We start from the raw sequence: 25,858 nt of genomic DNA on the forward strand, positions 1-25,858 counted from the left end.
CACTTTTTCATTATTATTATATTTGTTCTGGTGATCTGTGATCAACGGCCTTTGATGTTATTATTGTAACTGTTTTGGGGCACCACGAACTGAGCCCATATAAGATGGCAAACTTGATCAATAAATGTTGTGTGTGTTCGGACTGCTCCACCACCCGGCTGTTCCCATGTATTCCTCCCTCTCCTCTGGCCTCCCTATTCCCTGAGACACAACAATATTGAAATTAGACCAATTCATAACCCTACAGTGGCCTCTAAGTGTTCAAGTGAAAGGAATAGTCTCACATTTCTCACTTTAGATCAAAAGCTAGAAATTATTAAGCTTAGTAAAGAAAGCTTGTCAAAAGCTGAGATAGGCTGAATGCTAGGCCTCCTGTGTTAAATAGGTAGTCAAGTTGTGAATGCAAAGGAAATGTTCTGGAAAGAAATTAAAAGTGCTACTCCAGTAAACACACAAATGATAAGAAAGCAAAGCAATCTTATTGTAGATACGAGAAAGTTTTAGTGGTCTGGGTAGATCAAACCAGCCACAACATTGCCTTAAGCCAAAGCCTAATCCAGAGCACGGCCCCATCTCTCTTCAATTTTATGAAGGCTGAGAGAGATGAGGAAGCTGCTGAAGAAAAGTTTGAAGCTAGCAGAGGTTGGTTTTCCTGAGGTTTGAGGAAAGAAGTCATCTCCATAACATAAAAGTACAAGGTGAAGCAGAAAGTGCTGATGTAGAAGCTGCAGCAAGTTCTCCAGAAGATCTAACTAAGATCACTAATGAAGGCGGCCACCCTAAACAACAGATTTTACTGTCTTTTTTCTTTTCCTTCTTTTTGTTTTTTTGCTGGGAAAGATTCGCCCTAACATCTGTTGCCAGTCTTCCTCTCTCTCTTTTTTATTTTCCTCTCCAAAGCCCCAGTACATAGTTGTATAGTCTAGCTGTAAGTCCTTCTACTTCTTCTATGTGAGCCACCACCACAGCATGGCTACTGACAGACAAGTGGTGTGGTTCTGCCCCTGGGAAGCAAACCTGGGCTGCTGAAGTGGAGCACACCAAACTTTAACCACAAGGCAAGCAGGGCTGACTCAACAACAGATTTTCAGTGTAGATGAAACAGCCTTATGTTGGAAGAAGATGCCATCTATGACTTTCATAGCTAGAGAGGAGAAGTCAATGCCTGGCTTCAAAGCTTCAAAAGACATGCTGACTCTTGTTAGGGGCTAATGCAACTGGTGACTTTAAGGTGAAGCCAGAGCTCATTTGCCATTCCAAAAGCCCTAGGGGTCCTAAGAATAATGCTAAATCTCCTCTGCCTGTGCTCTGTAAATGGGACAACAAAGCCTGGATGACAGCACATCTGTTTACAACATGGTTTACTGAATGTTTTAAGCCCAGTGTTGAGACCTACTGCTCAGAAGAAAAGATTCCTTTCAAAATACTACTGCTTATTGACAGTGCACTTGGTCAGCCAAGAGCTCTGATGGAGAGGGACTGCAAGATTAACGTTTCCATGCCTGCTAACACAACATCCATTCTACAGCCCATAAATCAAGGAGTAATTGCAACTTTCAAGTCTTGTTATTTAAGAAATACATTTTGTAAGGCTATAGCTGCCATAGATAGTGATTCCCCTGATGGATCTGGGTAAAGTCAATCGAAAACTTTCTGGAAAGGATTCACTGTTCTAGATACCGTGAAGAACATTTGTGATTCATGAAAAGAGGTCAAAATATCAACACTAACAGCAGTTTTGAAGACGTTGATTCTCATCCTCATGGATGACATTGAGGGATTCAAGCCTTCAGAAGAGGAAGCAACTGCAGATGTGGTAGAAATAGCAAGAGAAATAGAATTAGAAGTGGAGCCTGAAGATGTGACCGAATTGCTGCAATCTCATGGTAAAACTTTAACAGATAAGGAGTTGCTTCTTATGGATGAGCAAAGAAAGTGGTTTCTTCTCTTTCCTTTTCTTTTTTTTTTTTTAGAAAGAGTAGCCCTAAGCTAACATCCACCACGAATCCTCCTCTTTTTGCTGAGGAAGATTGGCCCTGAGCTAACATCTGTGCCATCTTCCTCTACTTTATGTGGGATGCCTGCCACAGCATGGCTTGACAAGCAATGTGTAGGTCCACGCCCATGATCTGAACCAGCCAGCCCCAGGCCACCAAAGCAGAGTGTGTAAATTTAACCACTATGCCAACATGCCAGCCCTGAAAGTGGTTTCTTGAGATGGAATCTCCCCCTGGTGAAGATGCTGTGAAGATTGTTGAAATGACAGCAAAGGATTTAAAATATTCCATAAACTTAGTTGATAAAGCAGAAGCAGGGTTTGAGAGGATTGACTCCAGTTTTGAAAGTTCTACTGCGGGTAAAATGCTGTCAAACAGCATCACATGCCATAGAGAAATCGTTCATGAAAGGAAGAGTTAATCAGTGCGGCAAACCTCATTGTTGTCTTATTTTAAGAAATTGCCACAGCCACCCTAACCTTCAGCAACTACCACTGTGATCAGTCAGCAGCCATCAACATAGAGGCAAGATCCTCCACCAGCAAAAAGATTTCAACTCGCTGAAGGCTCAATGATGGTTAGCATATTTTAGCCATAAAGTATTTTTTAATTAAGGTGTGTAGGTTGTTTTTTAGACATAATGCTATTGCACACTTACTAGACTACAGTATGATGAGCAGTGTAAACATAACTTTTATATGCACTGGGAAGTCACAAAATTCGTGTGACTGACTTTATTGTGATATTTGCTTTATTGTGGTGGTCTGGAACCAAATCCCACAATATCTCAAAGGTATGCCTGTACCCTCTTACTTCCCCAAAAAGAATTTGAGAGGATGGCCCCATGGCCAAACGGTTAGGTTTGTGTGCTCTGCTTCAGCGGTCCAGGGTTTCGCTGGTTTGGATCCTGGGGGCAGATGTGGCACCACTCATCAGGCCATGCTGAGGTGGCGTCCCACATGCCACAACTAGAAGGATCCACAATTAGAATATACAACTATGTACCAGGGGAATTTGGGGAGAAAAAATCAGAAAAAAAAAAAAAAAAAGATTGGCAACAGTTGTTAGCTCAGGTGCCAATCTTTAAAAGAAAAAAAAAGAATTTGAGGTTAGTAGTATGATTTAAGTGGAAATCAAAAAAGTTCTCTGGTTATTACTAATCTACTCCTTTGCCTATTAAAAGTTTGTTGAGGCTTTTATTACAAATATTACAAACAATGCAATTTCCTCCTTGAAGGAAACAGACCCCTGAGCTCACTAGGGAAAGCAGGTAGAGAACGCAGACTAGGATGGGGGCACCTCAAAGTCGTCGACCTGACAGTCACTGAGAACTGCTTGGGTTTTGACTCTCAAGATGTCTCTTGAAAACCGACAGCCCAGGAATTCTGTTTTCGGTGGCTGGCAGCTCTGTTCTTTATCTCTGCTAGGCTACTCCCTCACCCCCGCACTCAGCACGCCCTGAATCCCACAAACTGAGCACACGCCACACAACCTCTTTTGTTCTCCTGTTCAGATTCCTCTCTGATCAACACTTGGCCTCTCTGGATCTCATCTGCATCATCTGTAAAGTGGGAAGAGGCAAATGGGGGACAACTCACAAATGGATATTTGGTCATTGTGATGTTTACACTAATTCCCCGGCTTTGGGTAGAGCAGCACACAGGCTGGCAAACCTCAGCTCTGCCCGGGAACACCCAGCCTTGGGAAGGGATTGAAGCAAAGTCAGCTGGCTCTTCCTCATTTGCCTTACAGGGGCAACCCGGCCCAGACAAAAGAGCCCTGGACCGAAAATCAGGAGTCCTGGATGTGGTCCCAGTTCTACTTTTTACTTTCTATGAGATCTGGGGCAGTCATTTCAACTGCGATGCACCTTTTTTGTTCCCTTGTTTGTTAAATAGGGTTATCCACCACAGGGGGCTGTTTAGAGGGTCACATGGGAGAATAGAAGAGAAAGCACATGGTGCTTGTCAAAGTATGTGTATTATATTGGGCCCAGCAGGCCACCCTACTTCCAGCATATTGTAACAAGAAGGGCCACCACAGTGCTTGTATCCCCACCCGATTCTGTCAACATCATTAAACACTGTAGAACATACCCAAACAAACCACAGTGAGTTTGTGCTCATAAAGAAGGCATGGCAGAAGCCTCGATGGAATCCAATCCAGGTTGGCTCCAGAGACACACATTTTGTACCGTACTTTGCATCCGTGATTCCCCAACCCCTCATATACATCCTACCTGCCAGCTGGGTCCCCAGGCCACATTCTGTTTATTTAGCCCATAGTTCCCAAACTCAGGGGAAAATATCCTTCTTGGGCCCTGAGTCTCAAAAGGAGGAGAGAAGATGCCCCATGGCTTAGGGACAGTGCCTAGTCAGCCCCCGCACAGACCCTGGCACCTTCTAAAGGAAGAATCTCACTGTAAGCTGTGCGGACTCTGTGAACAGTAACCCTTGGCCAAACCAGAACTGAGGAACTCTATTCCCTTGGTTGGACATTTAGAAATATATTTTAGGTTGTTTTATTTATTTGTTTTACAATAAGTATGCATGATTTTAGTAAGCAGATGAACCAAGTATCTCTCCTTTTTTAATCTATAAAAATACATTTTTTTTTATTGGTAGAGCATTGGTCAGAATTGTTAGTGGATTCTTTTTTGTTAAAGATTGGCCCTGAGCTAACATCTGTTGCCAATCTTTTTTTTCTTTTTTGTTTTCCTTCTTCTCCCCAAAGCCCCCCAGTACAATAGCTGTATATTCTAGTTGTAGGTCCTTCTGGTTGTGCTATGTGGGACGCCGCCTCAGCATGGCTTGATGAGCGGTGCTAGGTCCACACCCAGAATCCGAATCAGTGAGACCCCGGGCCTCCGAAGCGGAGCAGATGCACTTAACCACTCAGCCATGGGGCCGGCCCCTGGATTCTATTTTTGTGGATTGTTGTATTGAAGTATACATATCTAAGGAGGACAATATTTTAAGAGTATTAACCCAATGTATTTTCATCCTCTGTACCCCATAGTTCCTAGTTTTACTGAGGTTCCCGTATCAACCCAGACCAAAGTTTCTTCTGCAGTGTAGAGAAGACACTACTTCAGCCCTATAACCACTAGGCTTGGTGCCCTCCAGGATAGGAGGCTATGGTGAGGACTATGCACTCTAAGAGGTAGAAGTGTGGGAAAGGAGAGACAGGTAGATCTAGAAGACAAAGATAGTCAGATGCCAACGCCAGGGATCTAGGCCATCCTTCCTGGCTGAACCTCAGGGGGACGAGACTATAGGGGCATCTGGTTAGGCACTAGGAAGCCCAACACAGTGACTTAATTCCGCAGGCGTGGCTTGGGGAGGCTGCAGGCCTCTAGAGGAGCCTTGTCTTGTCTCCACCCAAAAGGAGGGGCACTGATAGTGTGGTCTCAGAGAAGACAGGGGAGCAGAGGCAGCATACCGGGCCCCCTACAGCCTGTGCATGACGTACAGAGTATCTAGGAGTGCCCAAGGGCTCTAGTAGGTGACACAAAGAGGCTGAGGCCTGATGGAACAGCCAATCTGTGGTCAGGATGAAGAAACCTCAGTATGTAGTACTTTTTAAAATCAGAGCAATATGTCTGAGACCACAGACTCCAGGTAGAGGCACCAGACGAGATAAGGTAGTCACTAGATGAGGTCAGTCCCGGGGCCAGTCTAGAGACAAGCAAGGACACAGAGGACTTGTGGATCTGAGCCCTCTTCTCTCCTGGTGCCATGAGGTCATATAAGCTCCCACAAACCCCAAAGGCCATCTTAGACAGGAGTGGGAGAGGAAATGGGGAGAACTGAGCATTTATGCAAACTCTGGGTCATTCAAAAGAGATTCTTTAAATGGCACAAATGGTGATTTGCAAGTTTAAAGATTGTTTCCTTCTCTCAATACTCAGTGGTTTGGGAGCTTGAGGGGGAAATTAGATCAGTTGTGGAAAAATAAAGAAGTTTCCTTTCCTTTGTACAACTGAGAAGTGGAATGTGTGAAAGTCCAACCCTGCTGCACCTATGTGGTGTTAGTTGGAGGATATGAATTGTTCGCCCCTTGGTTTTGTGTGCTTTCTTGATTTGCACAATATTCAGTCCTGGAATCTTTGAAAAACAAAGTATCTGCACACACACATTGTGACATCATAACCCAGTTACTGACATGACTACTTCTCTGATTCTGACACGCTGGGCTCCACGCCTGGTCTGCGGTCACCCTGGGTTCTAAAAGTACCTGGAACCTCTGTGAGCCGTCATTAAAATACTTTGCCTCCTTTCATCATCCCAGCTTTATATCCTTCCAGCAGAAATGTCTGGGAACTGTCTTATAGTCCCAGATTTTTCAAAGTGGTTTTCAGAGTGTTTTATTTGTATTGTCTCAAATCATCCCAACAACTCTGTGAGTTAGACAGAAGAAATAGTCAAAAAATCAATACTTGGAAGCTTAAGTGTTATCAGTCAGGGCCCAGTCATGAAAACAGAAAGCAAACTTCAACAGAGAGAATTTATCAAAGGGGATTGGTTGCAGGCCTGTGTGTACTGGAACCATTCAAACCAGTTAGTGAAGTTCAGTGATGCCACGCTGGTAGTTTAAAGTTATCCATGGTGAATGATTTATGTTACGGAAATTGGCATACCTTACCAATCAGATTTCTTTTTCTTTTTGTTTTTCTGGAGAGCTGGTTGTTAAATATTTACCAGCACACCACTGGTTGTAGTTATCAGAGGACTAGGAAAAAGGGGACACTGAGGTAACACAGATATTGTAACTGGAGAAAGCAGCTACCCCCCAGGACTGGGAAACAAAAGGAAAAGACTGGGTTATGAAAACCTGGTTGCCCAGAGGCAGGGCCCCCAGAGCCTCAGACTACAGAGGAGGGGTGGCTGCCTCCCTAGTGCTGATCCATTTGAGGGGCATGATGATACTACACTGGGGGTGCTGAAGGAAACTGGAGGCCAGAAGCTACTACTGATGCTGGGATTCAGCTGACAGGGATAGCAAGCCAACAAAAAGTTGTGCACCCTTCCTCCTCCTGCCTTTAGTCTCTCCCTAGTGCCCCTATCGGCAGAGCTTAACAGGGAGCAGCTGCAAAGGAGAAATGCGGTTTGCAGAGTCCCAGCTGCAGCATCTCAAAGCCACATACAGAAGGTGGGTTGGAGTGAGAGTCAGAGCTTAATAACTAGCACATTAAGCGACTTTCCCAATGTCATACGGTAAGTGTGGTCTGTCCCATTCCCTGTGATGTCTCAGTGCCCAGAAAAGTCCCTAGTGTACAAGATACATTCAGTAAACGTGTGGAAGGAAGTAAAGAAGGCAGACTAGACTAGCCCTGTTCTACAGCACACATTTAAAGGCAAGAAGAGTCCAAAATACCCTTGGTTGCCTCCCCAGTGTATAAGCACACTCACAGCACCAAGCATTTCTTTGTACTTGACCCAGTTGTCTCCCATTGCAGCTGTAGGAGCTTCCTAAGGAGGTGGCACAGCCTGGTGCTTTGGAGAAATGCAGATCTGGATTCAAATCCCAACCCCATTATTTCAGAGTTGTATGGCCTTGGGCAAATTACTCAACATCTCTAAGCCATAGTATCCTCATCTGTAAAATGCAGATAATAATGGTGCCTGAGGCTTAAATAAGGTAATTCGTATGTGGCAGATGTTCAATCAATGCTCGCTGTTACTATTACTCCCACCCCACACCCCAGGAGGGTGGGCAGATCAGCGGCTGGCTGAGGCCAGGCTGGGGCCCACAATGCCGACGTTCTGGGCTTCCTTCCCATGCTCCCCAGCACTGGCCAAGGCCGCTGTGCCCAGGGCTGCCACAGTCAGGCCAAGGGCTGGAAGATGGACGCCAGGCTGGCCAGGCCCGGGCTCTGCAGCCCAGGACGGTCCCATGCACCGCGCTGGAAACCTCATTCTCTGCGACGCGCAGATGGAAATACGTGTGTTGCCAAATAGCTCTACGTTTCAAAGCAAGTTTACTCCAGCCTGAGACAAACGCGGGTGTGGCAGTTCCTTACATTCAAAACGAAACAAAAGAAAAGAAAACAAAGAGAACCCCCGCCCCCAAGCCCCGGAAAGCCTGCGGACCTTTTCCCAGGCAAAATGTGCAGCCAGAGAGGAAGGAGCGCCTTTGTGGCTGCTGCCCGGATACAGAGCCTCAGAGCGCAGCCGCCTTGGGTGCTCAGGTCCGGGGTTCTGAGCCCCAAAGACCCCAGAGCCCCACGGGTGGGGCGGGAGGGTTCGTCCTGCGCGGGTCCAAACCGTTTGGCCAGCCGGGTCCTGGGCCCGGGAGGAGGGCACTGCGCCCCGCCCCGGGAAGCACCCGCTCCCCCTGCCGGAATCCCGGGAATGTCGCCGGTCGGGGAAGCATCTGGCCCGCCGCTGGGCAGAGGGAGGGGTCAAACCTGGAATTTCTTGGGTGCTTTCGCACAAAATCCCCTCAAGAATTTCAGCCCCGTGAAGTTGAAGCCCACAGGGGTGAGAAGAAGCTGCCCACTTCTCCTCTCTGGGCAGCCTTTGTCGTGGCTCCCGATTCCCGGTCGGAAAGCACCCAAAAGCCTCTTCCTCGGCTGGAAAGATCCCTTCTTTGTGTCTGAAGGAGGAAGCCCTTCCCCGCCTGGAAACCAACAGGGCCACCCGGGCAGGCATTTCCAGCTGGATTGTCGCCATCTGGTGGCAGGATTGAGCGGACACACTGGCCCATTGGCCAGACCAGATGCCTACAACTTTCTTGGGTTCCAAAGTGCCTTTCCTTCTTTCCGCGACCAGCTAGCAATGGACACTTTAAAGATTTTATTTTTCCTTTTTCTCCCCAAAGCCCCCCAGTACATAGTTGTGTATTTTTAGTTGTGGGTCCTTCTAGTTGTGGCATGTGGGATGCTGCCTCAGCATGGCCTGATGGCGCCATGTCCGCACCCAGGATTTGAACCTGCGAAACCCTGGGCCACCAAAGCAGAGCCCACAAACTCAACCACTTGGCCACAGGCCGGCCCCAATGGACACTTTAAAATCATGCTTCCTGGGCATAGGAGTTGAACTGGATGCCTCTGTCCCCTCCTCTCCCCAGCGCATGTGCATGTCTTCCTAAAAGCAACCAAGTGTGGGCTGGTGGGGGGGGGGGGGGGGTGCCTCACCGAGGGGCTCTGCCTCCTGAGGCACCATAAGCAACCTGAATGAGGCACCTATCCCCACCAATTTCCCATGATACAAACTAATGATTAGGAAGACAGAGACGCACTCTGTCTGGTTCCTAATGGTTAGTAATGTTATTATACTTGAGTATTATTAAAGGACCCCTGTTATTAAAGACTCCCTATTATTATTGTTATTATTTAGCATTTGTAATGTTTTCTGTATTTTCAAAGCACTCAAAGACTATTATCTCCCTGGGCTTTCCAAACACTCCAGAAAGGCAGGCAGGTGACAACTTCATTTTATAAAATAGGGAAACTGAGGCTAATAGGTGGTTAGTGGGAAGTTCATAGACTGATGAGTCAACAGTAGTCATTTCTTTCTGGATGATTACTGTCTTACTCCAAAGTGTCATAGAGGCCAATAGGTGGTAAATAGACACCCTAACTTGGGAAACTAGTTTCTCTCGCTCACTTTTACGACCCATTGTAATCACATTAGAAACCCAGTCCCAGAAATTTTAAAACTTATGAGTCATGTGCTCATTGCACTGAGCATATGGGTGATGTTAATTGTATTTTATTATATTTTTACAAGTCAAACACAACCCATTAAACAAAAAAGGAGGGATGTTGCAATCAGTAATCCAGATGTATCTTCATTTGGAGAATAAATTGGTTTTCAAGACAAATACCCCATTCATTAGACACAATAAGCATAAAAAAGACCAATAAAAAACAACCATCTTATTTTAATGTTTATTATCCTCTCAGAGACAAGAAAATCTATTCTCTGCTTTCAGACTTTATTTCTTCTTTTCACAAGTTTTCAGTCTTATCAGTAGGCGCACGCATCGCCACAGTGCCTCAAGTCCCTTCAGTAACTTAGTTTTCTCTTCAAAAGCAACAACAAAAGAAGTTACTTTGCTCTGCTCATAGAAAGCAGTCACATTACGTGCTTCCATCTCTCCTCCCCAAAAGAGGGAAACATCTTGCCATTCTGGAAGTCTCCCGTGGAAAGCCTTGGGCTGGAAGGCAGAGCCAGGTCAGGGTTGAGGAGAGGAGGTTTGAGAGGCTTGTGCTGCCATCAGTCGCTGAGTTAGCTTAGCCTCCAGCAAAGCTATAAAGTTGAGGAAGTTTGTCCTTGGAGCTTTCCCATACAGCCTTTACTGTTCTCTTTTTAGCCCGTTCTTACCCAAAACAGTCAATTTCTAAATGTATGTTTTTAAAGAAGTTAAGGAAGTTGTTTGTTGTTTTGGGGCAATCAAATCAGCCTTCTCGACCTTCCTTTATATTCTTTTAACTCATTCACTCACTCAGAAGGAATGTATTTATAAAATGCATTAATAAATAGCTACTCTTTATGGGACTATGATAAGCAAGGCACTCTAAATTCATTATTCCTACACAGCCATCCTTTGAAATAGATTCTCCTTATCCCCACTTTACAGGTGAGAAAACTAAAGTTCAAAAAAGCTCAAACAACCTGCCCATTGTCACACTGCTAGAGGGAGAGCCGGGACAGGTACGTAAGGCTGCAAGTTCTGTGCACACAGAAATAGGAAGCTACCTTCACCCTCTGGAGTCCTCAGGCGGGAAAACAAGACTCGGGAGCATGGTGGGTAAATTACGTATTAAGCATTGAGAAATAACAGTGACGAAACGTTCACAGTCAGCAGGGAAAGGGCCCCGTGTGTGCTCCCGACATCTGTGGTGTCTGCAGCGTGGACTCCACAGGGCCAGCCCTGCTCAGTTTGCCAGCCAGTCCCTGAGTCTCATCTTTTTGTCTTCTGTCCAGGCCAGCTACACAAGGTGGGACAGGGTGATGAGTCCACGGAGAAGCACGTGACTCCCTGAATTCTTTCAGACTCGTTCAACTTCCAGCCAGTGGGGAAGGGAGATCCCAGCCTTCACTGGATACAGAGTCCAAAGCCCTACGCAGTTCCAGTTGGAAAACAGAGTTGTAGACATTTACTGGTGTGGTAAATGGGAACTTTTCGGGGAGTACAGTGTACACTGAATAAGAAAAAAGTGACATAACAGTGGGGGAGGTGATTTCCACCTCGACTGTGAGATTTAAGAAACTGGTAGGAGGGGGCTGGCCCCGTGGCCGAGTGGTTAAGTTCGCGCGCTCCGCTGTAGGCAGCCCAGTGTTTCATTAGTTCGAATCCCGGGCGCGGACATGGCACTGCTCATCAGACCGCGCTGAGGCAGCGTCCCACATGCCACAACTAGAAGAACCCACAACGAAGAATACACAACTATGTACCGGGGGGCTTTGGGGAGAAAAAGGAAAAAATAAAAAAATCTGAAAAAAAAAAAAAAAAAAAGAAACTGGTAGGAAATTGATAGGCAATATGGAATAGTGTGTGAGAGTACTTCTCAGGAGCCAGGCTGCCTGGATTGCAATCCCAGCTCCATCACTTATTAGCTGTGTGACTTTGAGCCAGTAATTTGGCCGTTCTCACCTCAGTTTATTCATCTGTAAAATGAGAGTGACGACAGTACCTACCTCATAAGGTTGATGTGAAGATTATATGAATTAATGTACATGAAATAATGTACATTTTACGAATTAATGTAATGTCTTGGGGGGCCAGCTGCATATGGGAGGCATAGTGGTTAAGTTTGTGTGCTCCACTTCAGAGGCCCAGCGGGGTTCACAGGTTAGGATTCCGGGCGCAGACCTAGTACCACTTGCCAAGCCATGATGTGGTGGCATCCCAGAAAAAGTAGGGGAAGATTGGCACAGATATTAGCTCAAGGCCAATCTTCCTCACCAAAAAGAAAAAATAAAAACCAGTGTCTGGTCCACAGTAAACACAATGCAAATGTTAGTGTTTATTATCATGATAGTGGAAAGAAATTTTTCAGTCAAACTTATCAGGCTTCTATCCCCATTGGCTGGTCCTGGGTAAGTTACCCAACCTCCCTGAGCTTCAGTGTCCTCATCTATAAAATAGAGTAATAACACCATCTTGCAGAGGCATTATGAGGATAATGTGTGTGAAAATACTCATCATAATACTGGTCACATTAGTAGTAGCTCAATAAATTCCCATTTCCTTCCTTTATTTAATTTAGTAGTAATGAACATTTTTCAGTGTGTTTAGTGGTAGGAAAAGAATAATAGAAATTGAAAAGTGCATAATCTATAAACATATCTTATAATTAAATAGCATAAATTAAAATATACTTTATAATTAAAAAGAGAACTCTGTGGCTTATAAGGATGTCATAGGCACCGGACATAAAATGGCAGCCAAGCAGGGCTGTTCCTCAGGAAAACCATGAGGCATGTCAACAAGAAGTCTATCTCCTCTTTTCTGTGCCGTGTTTTGGTCAGGTTCAACCTTGCCTTCTCTTCAGACCGTCTGAGGGCAAGATCTTTGGGAGGAGTGGGGAGTAGGGTGAGGAAAAGGACTTGGAATGACTCACCAAGGGACCATGGTGCTCACTGTTGCTTTCTCCTTTCCTCTTTCCCTGAAGCCAAGGTCAGAGGGGCCACAGCAGGGCTGAGATGGAGGGAGGGGCTCAGGCTGGGCTACTTGCCCTCTAGGAAGACCTAGACCAGGTGGGGGTAGCTACCTGCATCCTTGCTCCTCAAAGGGCAGCATCAGCAGCATCTAGGAGCTTGTTAGAAATGCAGACTCTCCGGGCCCGTCCCAGAACCACTGAATCACAATAGATGTTTTAACGAGATTCCCAGGAGGTTTAGGTGCCCATGGAAGTTTGAGAAGCACTGAGCTAGAGTCTGTGAGGCCCACTGCAGTGGCTTGGTCTGATTGGGACTTCAGCTTCAAATTGTGTATCTCCTCTTCATTTCCTGTTCCCTTGAATCCACTCTATGTGCCTTATAAATGGAAACAACAGTGGCCTACTCTGGCTAGAGTGGCCACTTTAATTGATCAGAACTCTCATGAGGCGCAGAGGTGGGAGATGCTCAGATGACAAGTTAAAACTCACTTTGGTGGCAAGCAGGGTGGTGAGGGCAACAATCCAAGCAGTATCGATGGAGTACCTACTGTGTGTCAGGTGCCTACTATGTGTAAGCACTGTAGGTGACACCAAGAAGCAGCATGGCACCATGGAAGGCACTGGACTGGGAGTGTTCAGATCTGGGCTCTGGTCCAACCTCACTTTTAAGTGGCTAGGTAATTCCCCTCAGCCCTGAGCATCTTCATTTCCCCATCTGAAAAACGTGTAGGTCACATTAAGGGACCCTAAATTCCCACCCAGCTCTAAAGAGATGTGATTCCAATAGCCCTAACCTCAAAACCTTAGTCTAATTGGATAGATAAAATGATTTTAAATGATTACACATGAAACAGAGGGCAACCCAGGACAGGATGTGATTAAGGGCTGGGCTGTGCAGAACTGGCAGCGTCGGTATCAAGGACTGCTGGAAGCTGTCCACAAGGGGCAGTGTCTGGAACTTCCCTAAGCTCCTCCTCCCCTCTGTTCCAGAGCCAATACGGAGGGGGCGGGCTGGACTTTCACACGTGGCCACTAGGTGTCGCTGTCATGATATGAAATCCTTGGCTGGCAGGGATGCTTCGAGGGAAAACCTTTGCTGTCCCTCTGGGTAAGGGGACAACGCTAGCTTCCAGACCTAGAAACACGGGTTTCTAAGAGTGCTGGGGACCTCAGAACACAGGGTCGTCTTTTGTCTAAGCAGCAATCAGTGCATACACTCCGCCCTACGCAGGGAGGCTCAGGTGACACGAAAGAAGCGACCAGCAAGGATGTCAGCAGAGAGCACACAAAGGAGCCCGGCTCCTTACACACACACACTCACACATACACGTGTTTTTGGACGTGGAGGTGTTGAGAACGCCCCTTCCCACACTGGGCCTCTACCCCATATTCTGGCCCCTCAGCCCAGCTCCTTGCCTACCCTACAAATAGTCGGCAAGGAATTTGAGCCTAAATCAGAAGGGGTCCCTCCACCGCCTCCCCACAACCCCCCCCCCCCCCCCCCCCCCCCCCCGCCCCCATCCCAGGAGAGTTGGCTCTAGCGGCGGAGACAAGAGGCTTCAGCACAAGCCTGAGGCTCCAGCCTGGTCACTCTGTCCTGGAGTGAGCAGTGCCCACTCCAGAGCCACAAGCACTCCTCAGCATTGTCTCCGCATCATTTCCCTGGAGAGGGTGCGTGTGTGAGGGAAATGCACATTTATTGCGGCTCTACGACGAGCCAGGCTCGGGGCTGGGCGCTGTACTGTATTTCCTGCGAGTCCACTTCCTCTGCCCTGGTTCGCACTCCCCACTCCCGCTCTGCCCATGAAAAACAACACAGACAAGCTGAAAACCTCGTGAACTCTCCCAGGGAAATAACCAGCCATTACTCAGGAGCAGGCGAAAGTGCACAGAACCTGCAGCCCCCACACCTTGGTCATTTTCAGTTCTGTTTCTTGACAATCATGTGACAATGCGTATGTCATTTAACCTTTCTGAGCCTCAATTGCCACATCTGTATAATAAAATAGAAGTTATGTTGAAATCTATTTTTTGTTTAAAAATTTCTTGTTTTAATTTTTTATTGAGGTATAATTTACATACTACTGCACATATCATCAGTGTAGGACCCACTGAATTTTCAGGCTAAACACCCCAGGCCCCAGACTGAGAACAGAACACGCCGGATCCCAGAGCCCCTCATAGCCTTTTCCAGTCACTAACCACCCCTCCGCCCAGGGTATACACTAGCCTGACTTGTAAGAGCACAATTAGTTTTTGCCTATTTTTATACTCAGTATAAGCGGAATCATACAATATGTACTCTTTCATCTCTGGCTTCTTTCACTAAACATTACGTTTTTACATGTAGCAATAGTTTGTTCTTTCTGCTTGCTGTATAGTATTCCATCGTGTGGATATACAACAGTTTCTCTATTCTACAGTTGATGGATATTTGTATAATTGCCTGTTAGGGGCCTGTTATAAATAGTGCTTCTCTGAACATTCTAGTATATAGCTCTTTTTTCCAATTTTTTAAACTGTAGTAAAAAAAAACCAAAATTTACCACCTTATCCGTTTTTAAGTGTACAGTTCGGTGGCATTAAATACATTCATAATGTTGTGCAACCATCACCACCATCCAGCTCCATAACTCTTTTCATCTTATAAAGCTGAAACTCTGTACCTGTTAAAAAATAACTCCCCAATTCCTCCTCCCCCAGCCTCTAACAACCACCGCTGTGCTTTCTGTCTCTGTGACTTTGATTACTCTAAGTACCTCATGTATAGACAGTGAACAACTGTGTAATCACTATGCAGATCAAGAGGGAAAACATCGCTGGCATCCCAAAGCCCTTTATGCCATGGGTCTCTTCCCAGTCACAACTCCCTCCCTGACTCCTTCCCTCTAGAGATAATTATTATTCTGACTTTTATAGTAATCATTTCCTTGTCTTTATAGTTCTGCCAAATAAGCATCCCCACAAAATATAGCTTAGGGGCCAACCCGGAGGCATAGTGGTTAAGTTTGGCACACTCTGCTTTGGCGGCCTGGATTCATGGGTTCAGATCCCAGGTGCAGACCTACACCACTCGTCAGCCATGCTGTGGCAGCAACCCACATATAAAGTGGAGGAAGACTGGCATAGATGTTAGCTCAGGGCTAATCTTCCTTAAGCAAAAAAAAAGAGGAAGATTGGCAATAGACATTAGCTCAGGGCTAATCTTCCTCAGAAAAAAAAAATATATATATATGTATATATATATATATATACACACATAGCTTAGTTTTGCCTGTTTAGAACTTTATGTAAATACCATGTGCAGTCTTTTATGTCTTGTTTCTTTCACTCAACATTGTTTTATGATTGAACCATGCTGTTTCATGCAACTGTAATTCATTCATTTTCATTGCTGTGTAGTATTTAAATGTATAAATATGCCATAATTTATTTATTCATTCTACTGTTGGATATTTTGGGTTGATTCCAGTTTGGGCTGATTATAAATAATGATGCCATTATGACCATTCTTATATTTCCTGATCTATACGTACGCATATATAAATGTATATATGTACATTTTTCTAGGGTATACATTTAGAAATGAAATTACTGGTTCATAGTATATACATATCTTCAACTTTACAAGATGCTGCCAAATTGTCTTCAAAGTTGTACCAATTTACACTGCTATAAATGGTATACAAAAGTTCCCCTTACTTCAAATCTTTGCAAATACTTTGTATTGTCAGACTTAATTTTTTCCAAGCTGATGCTACTATGGTGACTTTTCATTGTGGTTTTAATTTGAATCTCCTTGTTTATTAATGCAATGATGGCTTTATAACATGTTTATTAACTATTTGTACTTTCATTTTGCAGAGATGCCCAAGTCCTTTTTCCTTTTATTGTCCATTTCTTATTGATTTTTGAGTAAGTTCATCACATATTCTGGATCCAGGTCTTTTGTCAGTTGAATGTGTTGGGAATATCTTCTCCCACTCTTTGCCCTGTTGTTTCACTTTCTGTATAGTATCTTTTGGTAAACAGAAAGTTTGTAATTTTAATGTAGTCAAATGTTTTCATCTTTTCTTGTATGATTGGTGCTTTTGTTTCTTACTTAAGATACTTATTTAAGATATTTTCAAAGTTATGAAGATATTCTTCCATAGTAAAAAATATTGTTCTATATTACCTTCCACAAATTTTGTTGGTTTTCCTTTCACATGACGTGTAATCATGTGGAACTAGCTTTTGTGTATGCTGTGAGGTAGGGTCCAATTAAAAAATTTCCACATGAATACCCAACCACCCGGTGTTGAAAAGACTGTCCTTTCATGAATATTCCACAGAGACACCTTTTAAATAAATGATACAATGACATGTATGTGGAATGGTGTCCAGGGTCTCTGCTTCTTCCAATGATTTACCTATCCTTACAAAATATCACATTACCTTATGTATTATACCTTTATAATAAATTCTGATATCTGGAAGAGCAGTTTTCCCCACCTAGTTGTTCTTCTTGAGGAATACTGGCCAGCTTTGAACTTTTGTATTTTTATATAAATGTTAGAATAAGCTCGTGAGGTTTCAAGAAAGAATAAGGATTTTTAAAGCTGTTATTATTGATTTCTACTGTAATCTCATTGTGGTCAGAATACTATTCTGTATGATGTCAGTCTTTTGATATTTGTTGACATTTGCTTCGCGGAACAGTATAACATTAATTTTTTATAATATTCCTCATGTGCTTGAAAAGCATGTATATTCTGCAGTTGGGTGTAATATCCTATATATACCTATTAAATAAATTTCTTGTTCAAATCTTTTTTATCCTTTATGTGTGTTTGTTCTATCAATAACCGAGAGAAGAGTGTTAATAATCTCCCACAAGCTGGGGGATTTTCCTATTTCTCCTTGTGGTAGATCTATGATCCAACTAAAGTGAATTTTCATATGAGGTAGGAGTTGGCTGTGTGCTTTGTTAATTTCAGTAAGTGCTGGCAGGTTGCTTATCAGAATAACTACTCTCTTCAATCACATTAGGAGTGCAAAAGAGTTCTTGTCTCCCCACACCCTCTTAAACATTTGGTCTTTTCTACCTTTCTATTTGTTGCCATTCTGATCAACAAGAGGCATATTGTTTTAAGGTAAATTTCTGTGATTAATCATGAGTTTCGCCACTGATTTTTGTGATGCTATCCAGTGATGCTATTGAAAAATCTATTATTATTCTATATCTTGTTTCTTTTATGTCATCTAATTTTCTCTCAGAGCTTTTGTATCTTCTCTCTATCTATGGTGCTGAAACTTCAAAATGATATATCTTCTTCCATTTAAAGGGCACTATGGGCCCTTTAAATATGGAGACACATGTCCTTCGGCTTGGGATAATTTCTTCTCTTCTGTTTCCTCTGTTCTTTCTTTTGGGAACTCTTATTCATAAATCGGACATTCCAGATTGATCTTCCAAGTCTCTTTCATATTTTTTACTATTTTTCAAAACTTGCTCTACTTTTGAGGAGATATCAATGATCTTCCATAACAAATTCCCTCAGCTTCCTAAAGCTTTTACCTGTTCGCTGAGTATTTCTATTTCACGGCATCCTGTTATAATCTTTTTAAAACGTATGAAATTTCTTATCTCTCTAAGCATATTAATTCTAGTCTTTTTTAAAATTTCTGTTGTTTCCTGAATATTTTCAGGTAATTTTAAGACTTTCTTCTGCTTGTTTGTTTTCACTCTCCTTTTTATTTTAGAGACTTTTTCCAAATGTCAGATCATCCTTGGCTGTTAGTTCATATTTAGAAATAGAAAATAATGTAATGATGAAGGCATTTTGTATGCAGAAACCTTAACAATTGAGGGTTTCTAGTCCAGCATGTTAGAAGCTTGCAAGTCACCACTCCATCCTAACAAGTAAAAATCTGAACAAACTGAAAAATCAACAACTCTTTTTTGATCCACAAGAGAAGTGAGGTTGCAGGGCAAACTGCTGCCCCTAAAATTGGAGACACCAACAGGTGAATGCTGAGAATTACAAGTTACTGGAGCAGAAACCCTTAAGCGGCAACCTCCACAGGAACCAGTGCTGAGGTCGGGAAAACTGAACTGTAGTTAACAAATTGCTGGAGGTTCAGTGTGGACAAGTCTGAGAGATAAGAATTCCAGGGAGACCCAATCTTAAGGGAGCCCCCCACTTTTTGAGATTTACCTCCAGGTCCTCACAGTGTATACTGGAGAAAAATCCTCTCATGCTTACAACAGGGAGTGGGGAAGGGAACCATTTTGAAATACAGGAGAGCATTCTGTTCTTCTTAACAAGGTCTGCTGTTAGGAGAAACTGCTTAACCAGAGACTAACCTGTTGGGGTTTTATTAGAACCTAACTAACCTAGGAGAAGGGAAATGCTCAACCCCAGTCAGTTCCATGGAGGAAGAGAAATATTGAACTCCTGCCCGCTCCAAACTTCCACATGGGGGAAAGAAAATACTCAACTCCAGCCCACCTAAGAGGTGGTGGGGGGGACTAAGAAGCATGTGTGAAGTTCCATAATCCAGAGGTACAGGCTCACTAAACTACGGAGACCTAATCACAGGACTGTAGAAGACTTCTCCTCCCCCAACGCCTTACCACCACATTATTAAAGGCTTATTTATAGCAGCTTCTTTTATTCAGTACATCATGTCCAGCTGTCAATAAAAAATTAAAAGACATACTAAAATGCAAAAAACCCCCACAGTTTGAAGAGACAGAAGAAGCATCAGAAGCAGACTCAGATATGGCAGAGATGTTGGAATTATTAGACTGGGAATTTAAAACTACTGTGATTAATATGTTAAGGGCTTTAATGGATAAAATAGAACAGCATCTAAGAACAGATGGGCAATGTAAGCAGAGAGTTGGAAATCCTGAAAAGAAACAAAAAAGAAATGATAGAGATCAGAAACTGTAACAGTTGTGAAGAATGCCTTTGATGGGCTTATTAGTAGACTAGACAAGGCTGAGGAACGAATCTGAGCTTGAGAATATCTCAACAAAAAACTCCAAAATTGAAAGGCAAACAGAAAAAAGACTGAAAAAAAGCCCTGAATATCCAAGAACTGTAGAACCACTACAAAAGGTGTAATGTGGGAATAACAGGAATACCAGAAAAAGAAGAAAGAGAATAGGGAACAGAAGAAATACTTGAAACATTAATGACTGAGAATTTTCCTAAATTAATGTCAAACACCAAACCATCGATCCAGGAGGTTCAGAGAATACCTCGCAGGATAAATGCCAGAAAAACTACACCTAAGCATATAATTTTCAAATTACAGAAAATCAAAGATAAAGAAAAAATCCTGCAAGAAGCCAGAAAAAAAACATCTTACCTATAGAAGAGCGAAGATAAGAATGACATCTGACTTCTCAGAAACCATGCAAGCAATAAGAGAGAGGAGTCAAATATTTAAAGTGTTGAGAGAAAAACCCATCAACCTAGAATTCTGTACCCTGTGAAATTGTCATTCAAAAGTGAAGGAGAAATAAAGACTCTCGGACAAACGAAAATTCAGGGAATTTGTTACCTGTAGACCTGACTTGCAAGAAATGTTAGAAGAAGTTCTTTAGAAAGAAGGAAAATGATATAGGTCATTGGGTCTACAATGAAGAAAGGATCTACATAAGGAACGTGGATCTAGGTAAATAAAGGAAGAGCATCAGAGAAGGAATAAGTGAAAGTAAAATAAAAACTTTTATGTTTCTTATTCTCAGTTGATCTAACGGATAAGAGTTTGTTCAAAATAATAATAGCTACAATGCATTTGATTACGTATGCTTATATGTGTGCACATATATATAATTATATATAAGTATATAGATATGCTTATATATAAGTGAAATGAATGACAGCAATGATGTAAAGAACAGAGTGGGGCGAATTAGGACTATTTTATTGTTATAAGGTACTTGTACTGCCTGTGAAGCAGTATAGTATTATTTGAAGGTGAACATGGATTAGTTGTACATGTACATTGCAAATTCTAGGGCAACCACTAAAAACAAGCTTTAAAAAAAGAAATATAATTGATATGTTCAGAAAGGAGAGAAAATGGAATCATATAACATGCTCAATTAAAACCACAAAAGGCAGATAAAGAGTGGAAGACAGAAATAGCAACAAAGAATAAGGGCAACAAATAGAAAACATTAACAAATATGAAAGATATTAATCCAACTGTATTGGTAATCACTTTGAACATCATTGATCTAAAGGTTCCAATTAAAAGACAGAGGTTGTCAGAGTGGATCAAAAAACAAGACCCAGGGACCAGCCCCATCACCTAGTGGTTAAGTTTGGTACTCCGCTTCAGTGGCCTGAGTTTGTGGGTTGGGATCCCAGGTGTAGACCTACTCCACTCATCAGCCATGCTGTGGCAGTGACCCACATACAAAATAGAGGAAGCTTGGCACAGATGTTAGCTCAGGGCTAATCTTCCTCAGCAAAAAAAAAAAAAAAAAAAAAAAAAAGACAACAAGACCCAACTATATGTTATCTACAAGAAACCCACTTTAAATACCATGCTAACACAAAAAGAAAGAAAGCTGGAGTCACTATACTAATTTCATACAGAGCAGACTTCAGAGTAAGGAAATTTATCAGGCATAAAAAGGGGCATTACATAATGATAAAGCAGTCGGATTGTCAAGAAGACACAACAATCCTTAACGTGGTTGCACCAAATAACAGAGTGTCAAAATAGGTAAGGCAAAAACTGATAGAACTGCAAGGAGAAATATCAAGCCACAAAAGAACATGGAGGAAATTTAAACGCATATTACTAAGTGAAAGAAGTCAATCTGAAAAGGCTACATACTGCATGATTCCAACTGTAATACATTCTGGAAAAGGCAAAACTATGAGGACAGTGACAAGATCAGTGGTTGCCAGGGCTTTGGGGGGAGGAAGGGATGAGTAGGTGGAGCACAGAGGACTTTTAGGGCAGTGATACTACTCTGTATGATCCTATAATGGTGGAATCATGTCCCTATACATCTGTCCAAACCCATACAATGTACAACACCAAGATGAACTCTAATGTAAACTACAGTCTTTAGGTGAGAATTACATGTCAATGTAGGTTCCTCAGTTGTAATAAACATACCACTCTGATGCAGGATGTCGATAATGGGGGAGGCTATGCATGTTTGGGGGCAGGGAGTATAGGGGAAATCTATGTATCTTCTCCTCAGTTTTGCTGTGAACCTGAAACTACTCTAAAAAAATAACGTGTATTAAATATACATATGTAAACACTTAATGACTGGTAGGCTTCATCGTACATGGATCAGGTTGGGTGTCAGCTGTTTCCCTGAGAAGCTCCCAGATATTGATATGTAGAGCACTGTCTCTAGAGCCAGTTTCTCCAGAAAAGAATCCCCCAGTCTCCCCTTGAGATGGCATCATACCAGCTATCAGAGGTTTGCAAATGGGAAGAGGGAGTGGAGCTGAGGATCCAACTACCCTTTCATCCTGTCCCCTTGTTGTCTTTGTCACACCTACCCCAGCCCTCCATGATCCTGGTGAATTTCCAAGTTTTTGTCTACTTATCCTCAGCATTCTACTCCATGGTTCCTAACTGCTTGCACTCTGTAGTTGATTATCTCTCCTCCATTAGCTTCCTGACTTGCAAAAGATTGTTGCAATCTAAGGGGAAAGAGTCCCAAAGTGGCCATTTGCCTTTGTATTCCAGTACTGACCAGGAGCAAAAACTCCCCACTGTGAATGTTCCTGGCCATTTGGCTGGTGTCTTCTAATAGCGAGATGGATGTTGTAACAAAATATCAGTATTTCTTGGGACAACTTACCTCTTCTTATCCTGTGCTTATCAAAAGATTTCCCGGAATGAATGTTATTTCTTACTTTCCTCCCTTCTGGGAAAAGCCTGGGTTGTACTGTTGGCAACTGTTATAGAAAAGTAACCAATAAGTCTGGTGACTGGAAACCTTGGAACTCCATTACTCTTGAGAGAACTGTATCTGTTCGACTTGATGAGCTGAGGCCCAGGTCCCAGGTCTATGACGACCCTAGGAAGTTCTGATGCTCTGTGAAAACGCAACTATCCAGCAGACACCTCTCTCCTTCTCCCTCTACCACATTGACGAGAATACCAAATTCAGAAACATTATTCACCGTATTTTCAGTGTTACCCAATATATCATCAAAGGATAGGCAGCGTGGCTGCAATACAGGCAATCAAGAAATAAACCTGAGAAAATCTCATTATGTCAGACTGATGGCTTCTTCTTTAGTGTGAAAATCACTAGAACATGGAAAAATGTACACACAGCATTCATCTGTGTGTACACACATGCATGTACAGGATTCATATTTGTATTTATATCTCTAAGCTGCCCCATCTTAACACATGCGTAAAAACTAGGACTCTTTTGGCTTTGCTGGTTGCCAAGGTGATTCTTGCTGGAGTAAACACAGTTTTGCTGGCTGACTCAGACAGAGAGAGCTTCATTTAGGACACTTCAGGTCCTCTGTTGAGGAGCCCTCCCCTTTCCTAAGGTCCCTCTTCCTGCCCACTCCCTTCCCAACGCCAGGCAGAAACGTACACTGCCAGCTGCAGAGCTGGCTCAAGGTCTGAGGAGCTCTGTGTGGGAATCCTCAGTTAACACATGGAGCCTAAAAAGAAACAGGAAAAAAAAACTCAGTGCTCAGCTGAATTCCAGAAGCCTACTCCTTCCAACACCAACAGATGAGCAGAAGAACAGGAAAGCAAGTGTCAGGATCCCACCCTCCCGTTTTCCCTGGCTCCCTCTTCTGATCATTCCAGCCTCCTCCTCTTCCTATAATTCTTGCATCGGAAGCAGCTCCAACACTTAAGTCTGGATACCCAGTGTCTTTCACTTCTCACGTTCAACCTTATGGTCTTTGAGCCGCTAAGTGTATACGAAAACCAAAAGAAATAGTTTTTAAAAGAACTTCGGAAAAGTTCAGTGCTCCCTCTCAGGGAGAGAGCCGTGCCTTAAAACAGCAGAGTATACAGAGCCACAGGCTCTCTTTGAGCCCTCCTGTCCTGGCCCATGTGGCCAGGACAAGAGGGTAGGCAATAGGGCCAGCTCCTCTTATGCTATCCTTTGGCACAATTTTTATCTCTAAACTCCAAATTTTTAATTTGTTCTGTTTTTTTTTTAAAAAAAAAATATATATATATATACATAATATATTTTCTCTGTCTTGCTCCCTAATATGAAATGGAACAGAGGGACTTACATTTTGAGGTCTGGCTGGGCCTTTGAATATGCTGTAAGTTTCTCCCCAGATTACCCGGAGGCAAGACTCAGTCTCTTTGCTGGTTTTTCCAAGAAATCCACTCATGCCAAATTTTGGTGCGTTTAGTCTAATTTCCTTACGCTTTGGTGGGGTTACAAGAAAAGGATCACATCACAAGTTGAGGAGCCTTTTCCCCTCTCCCCAGCCTTCCTCGCCTCTCCTCTCCCTTCTCTCTGCCCACCACTCCCTCCGCATTTTTCTCACTCAGTTAGGCATAATAGTTTCCCTCTCTCTCTGAAACTGTAGTGTTAACTGACATCCAGACCGTGGATGAGGGCGGGGTGGCTGGGAGAAAGGCAGGAAGGGAGTTGGGCTTAGATTTTTTTACCCGAAATTTGCATAAACATATCCATCAAAATGCTCAGAAAAACAAGAGTGTCTTCATTAACATAACTCACTCTCTTTAGAGCACAGTTGTATTATAGATAGCAAAAATTTCCCCTGATATCAGGAGATAGATATATATATAAACGTGTGGGTAACAATAGAAACCGCTTTTGACTCTGGGCCCAAACAAGCAAATTGCTGGAAACCTCTCTCTTTCCTGGCTGAGTCTCTTGGGGGCTTGCTTGTTCTCCTCGGAGAATATTGCTCTATTTTAGTCAGAGTTGCTGCTCTCACTCTGCTGTCTGGTCACTGGAGCCACCTCGACTCCTCTTTCTTCTGACCAGGGGCTCTCCTGCCCCCCCAGGCCTGCCCATTCGTAGAGCCTGTGGCCCATGTAGCCCCCAGCGGTGTTTTCCTGAGATGGGGAATGTCTCTGTCTCCTTCAGCCTTATGTTTTTTACCGCTCTGGTCCTTAAACATGAGTCATCCTGTTACTGTTCTTGTACATTCCTTGCTCTCTCAATTTTCTAATGGTTCTTCTCTTTGAAGGATACCCCTCAGTGCTGCACACAAAAACACAAAAATATCCCTTAATACCAACCTTTATACATTATCCCAAAGTGAAGTCCGGCTGCATTGACTCTCTGCTGCTTCAGTGTGCATCCATGGCTCTCCCTGGTGTGTGTGTGTGTGTGGGGGGGGGGGGGGGGGGTGAGGGTGCAAATGCTATGAATTCTGTTTTCCTGGGAGTCACCCCAACCACCTCCCATAAAGCCTCCTTGTTTCTCCCAAGGTTCCCGTGTCTGTTGGCTCTTCATGCAATTAAAATTCTTTAAGGCCCATCCTGACGTTCCAGAACAGTACACTCTAATGGAAATGTAATGCAACTTCCATTTGTAACTTTTAATTTTCTAGTAGCCACGTTAAAAAAAAAAAAGGAAAGAAACAGGTGAAATTAATTTTAATAATATTTTTAATTTAACCCAACATATTAAGAATACTATGATTTCAACAAATGATCAATATAAAAAACTTAATGAGATTTTTGTGGGTACTAAATCTTTGAAACCTAGTATGTGTTTTGTACTTACAGCGTACCTCAATTCAGATGAGCCACATTTCCATTTCTCCATAGCCACATGTGGCTAGTTGCTGTCATATTCGACAGCACAGTTCTTGAGTTTCCAGGGGAGGTATGTAAACAGGTCACTGCCACGTATACGAAATATGCACAGATGCATCAAGTACAAACTTCTCAGCTGAGCTTTTAAGGCCCTCTGTAATCTGCCCCACCATTCCAGCCAGGCTCACCTCTGATTGGTGCTCATTACCCCATGTTCATTCTTGCCTCTATGCTTGGCCTGTGCCGCTGCCCTGACCAATGAGCCTCTCATTCTTCCCTTTAGTGTTCTAACTCTAAGCCCAGCTAAAGTTTCATCTCTTTCTGGACTGTCGCAGTCACTACTCCTCTTTCTTCAGAGTTTCCTATGGTAATCCTTTATAGGCAGGACCATAAAATTTAGAAGTTACTTTTTTTAATATTGTCTTTGTATTACTTACTGTTACAGAGGAAATTCTTCTTTCCACCAAACCTAGAAACCTTTTCA

This window comes from Equus quagga, chromosome 5, assembly GCF_021613505.1.
Source record: "Equus quagga isolate Etosha38 chromosome 5, UCLA_HA_Equagga_1.0, whole genome shotgun sequence".
In the NCBI taxonomy this organism is placed as follows: Eukaryota; Metazoa; Chordata; class Mammalia; order Perissodactyla; family Equidae; genus Equus; species Equus quagga.